The sequence below is a fragment of the Cynara cardunculus genome, assembly GCF_001531365.2.
Source record: "Cynara cardunculus var. scolymus isolate 2C chromosome LG 16, CcrdV1, whole genome shotgun sequence".
Classification (NCBI taxonomy): domain Eukaryota; kingdom Viridiplantae; phylum Streptophyta; class Magnoliopsida; order Asterales; family Asteraceae; genus Cynara; species Cynara cardunculus.
In genome coordinates, this window is record NC_037543.1 from 6,245,574 (window position 1) to 6,249,825 (window position 4,252).

Below are 4,252 nucleotides of genomic sequence, written 5' to 3' on the forward strand. Positions count from 1 at the left end.
ATTCCTTCAGAAAACTATGCCTGCCCTTGTAACAGTTTCGAAATATATGCTCTGTTGGTATTAAAATCCATCCTTTTTGTACCTATCAAAGACCAATCAATAACTAAATTAAAGGGGTTCTATAAGCTATATAAACATTACAATATGTACTAGATTTATTATAAAAACATGTTTAAATATAAGCTTATCAAAAAGGAGTCCTTGAAAAATACAATGTTAACCACAGAATTGCCACGACCTATCACCCTCAAACTAATGGTTTGGCAGAGCTCTCTAATAGAGAAATCAAAAGCATTTTGGAAAAAGTGGTCAAGCCCAATAGGAAGGACTGGGCATTCAAATTAGACGATGCTTTGTAGGCATACCGAACTGCTTTCAAAACACCAATCGGTATGTTTCCATATAAGATAGTCTACGGAAAAGCATGTCATTTGCCCTTAGAACTTGAGCACAAAGCATATTGGGCTATCAAAGAGCTCAATATGTCTTTGGATGAAGCCGGAAAGAAAAGAAAGTTTCAACTTTGTGAAATGGAAGAGCAAAGACAAATGTCTTATGAAAATGCCAAACTTTATAAAGAAAAGACAAAGAAATGGCATGATAATAGGATCCAACACCGGGAGTTGAAAGAGGGACAGAAGGTCCTCTTGTTTAACTCTAGGTTGAAATTATTCCCGGGAAAGCTCAAGTCTAGGTGGTCCGGACCCTTTTTCATTCATAAAGCTTACCCTTATGGAGCGGTTGACCTCATTAACCCGGAGGACGGTGTTTAAAGTGAATGGTCAACGAGTTAAGGTATTTCATGATTCTGTAGCATTCCCAGAGCATTGCTCTGAGAATTGGGCTATACCTTAGAATGAAGGTGTTTTTGGTCCAAGGTTTGTTTGTAAATATTTTCCTTCTTTATCTTTCTGTTTTAGAGCAGTTATGTTTTAATAGTTTGGTCTTGTGTAGGTTGTTTTCAAGGAGGTTATCATGGGAAATTGATGTTCTGCCAATGCTACAGCATTCAGTGGTTCACATGTGAAGATTGGCAGCACCTTTGTAAGAAAAACAAGAGAGTACAAAGTGATGTCATCACTGTATCACAACAGTTTTTGTTAGTCAAAATTCTCAGATTTTGTCCCCCATGCACCACTAACCCACTCTATCTAAATCAAGGTTTATCCATTGGATAACTACCATTGGGCATTACCTTAACCGTCAAAAACAAATGATTAGAAAGACTTAATGGAGAGATGACCTTTCATCTTCCCCATAACCACCTTTGACACTTACCATTGCCGGCTTCATCATCCATACATCACCCGCCGGTTTCTCATTTCAAATCACCATCACCATTGCTAAGACTTCCCATCACTCCTCATTTTGATTAACCACTCTCAATAAACCCTCAAACCACTCTCAACTCACTGTTACCACTCCTCTCTACTCAAAACCATGGCACGAATGAAGAGAACCGACGTTCGAGACCCACCACAGCCGGTCCGGCGAAGCAACCGCCAGCGGGCTTGCGCCTCAGCCTCACGACCGACAGGGGAGCCCGAAATGATAGACCTGGTTGCAAACAGCCCCTTGTCGTTGCCACCCTCATCACCGTTGCCGCCTAGACCGCCGATAGTCACTCCACTCATCGCCGACTCTTCTCCTCCGCGCGCTAGACGAGCGTCGCACCGACCTCCCTCGCTTTCTCCGCCTTCAACCGACTATCCCCCATCGCCTCCACTATCGTCCAATRTCACTCTTCCATCTCCACCACCTGTGACATTCGACATCAACGCTTCACCACCATTATCGCCGCGGGCAGTCGCTAGCCCTAATTTGAGCATTGAGGTAACTTTTACTGCAAGCCCTAATGAACTAGTTGAGGGATTAACGACCTTCGATTCTTCTGAGGATGAACATTTGGTTCCACCACACTCACCATCCACTGTATTGAGTCCTCCAAAATTGTATTTGCTCACTTGGTATGATCAACCCTGTGCACACATGCCCGAAGCCACTGTGTTGGCTGACTCTGCACCTCACATTGTTGAAAATGAATCTGTTGGGCTTGATGACATTAACCTGCATGATAGGGAAGAGGTCATTAGTTCCCCACACAATGAGGTTGATTTGGAAGCCGATATACGGAATTTGACCCCAATTCCTACTAAAAAGAGGAAAGGATTGGGACGAATTTTTGCTACCCGGTCAAAATCTGTGTGTAGTCAGCCTCTTAGAAAGAAACCAAGGCGCACCCCGCTTCTGTCCAGTTGAGGCATACTGCCTTCATGCCTCGAAAATCACCTCGAATGGCCACGGTTAGGCCTGAAGATACAGCCGGACCTTCTCGGGTGCGAGCCACACGAAGCACGACAAACACTAGACCCATTCCTAGGCTACAACAGCCGTTCAATGGGTTTAGCACTGAGGTCGCACAACTGAAATATGCAAAGATGAAAAACAAGAAGGTGCTACCAGATAAGGGGTTCGATAGGCGGAGTATCGATGAATTCAGTTTTATCCGGGACGTGATCAATAGGCAGGGATGACAAATGCTATGTGAGGTAAAAAAACTCTTTTAATTTATCTTTGATTAGAGAGTTTTACGCCGAGGCTTGTGTTTTTAGCACCCACAAAGATTAAGGTCCGGGGTGTTCGAGTGAGTATCTCGGCCAAAGCTATTAATAAGCTTTTAGGCCTTTCACCCCCGACCGAGACTGATTTTAAGACGCTTTTTTAATCGGCCTCATTTGCCCAACTGGAGGAAATTGGTAGAGAGCTTGGGAAGGTCGGGACCGGATGGGATGTCCATAGTAACTATATGTTACGGACTTATAGGGCTTCAAATTTAAATCCCGATGCTAATGTTTGGATGAATTTCATTTGATATTTTCTCAACCCAACTACTCATGATAGCTCCATTTCGGTTGAGAGAATCATTTTATTATACTGTGTGGTTACGGGTAGGACCATTAATGTGGGGGAAGTTGTTGAAAAGGCCATTCTTTATTGTTCCAAAAGGAGACAAGGGAAGTTGTTTTTCCCAGGCCTGATTCACAAGTTACTTATGCAAGCGGGTGTTCCCGAGTACACCGATGACTTAGTTATTAAGGAGTGTGAGGAGAAGTGGACAATAGATATGAAGGCTGTTTCAAGACTTAGAGAGAAGAGTGAGAGAGGAAGGGAATTGTCTGGTGTGACTAGAGCTACGGAGGAGCTTTTAGATCAAAGTGGCAGTATGATGGACTTCTTGATAGAGCAGCGGGCCGAGATGGTAGAAAGGTTAGAGACCATGCAAACTGATTTGACAAGCAGGTTGAAAGCAAATGAACGAAAGATGAAGAAGAGGTTCGATAAGCTGAAAGAAGATTTGGAGAATGGAGTAGCTGAAAAGATCAAGAGAATGCAGAAAAAGCTAAATCGGTACAAGGCGGAGACCGAAAGACTGAGGACAGAGATTGCATCCGTGGCTGCCCGGAATACACAACCTACTCCTTTGGAGTAGGACAGGTTCTACCACCTTACTTTAGCTTCATATTTTAATTTTTTAGTCAGGAATAGTTTTTTAGAATTTATAGTCTTATTTTTATGCATGATCATTTCAATTGAGGGCGGTTAACACATGAGATCATAGCCCAAATAATTTTAGTGATTGTTTGTCATTTGATCATGGTACTTTGTTTTTTACTAGAACTAGCAAAACTGTTTTTGAGAAAACACTTTGATCACACAATCACCATTAGGAAATGAGATAGGTCATCTTTTCTATACTCATACTAGCCACTTGCACCCTTTATACACAATATTACTCCACAAAACGCCAATGAGGACATTGTCATATTCAAGTTTGGGGGAGGAGTTCACATAAGGACACAAAGTCAATACAAAAGAGCAAAGCTCTAAATTGATTCCTTATCACACAAAGGGTGTTGAAAACACAACAAAAGTCCCATAGGGGCTATGTGTTTTAGAAAATGTTTTGAAATGGCACAACAAAAGTCCCATAGGGATTATGTGCAAACTCCAAACAAAAGAGGCCAAAAGGCTCAAAATTTTGAAAATTTTATATATGGAGTATATAAGTGAAAAAGGCTATGAGAGAAAAGATACGCTAATGAGAGAAAACCCTATAAGCCCTATTGATCCTAAAATGGTGATTGTGTTTGAACTTAACAAAGAAAAGGGAATGCTAGCCTATGGTTCATGCAAAGAACTTAGTTTTAAATTGACACTTCTTAGATTTAGGAAAGGCTATGAACATCATGTT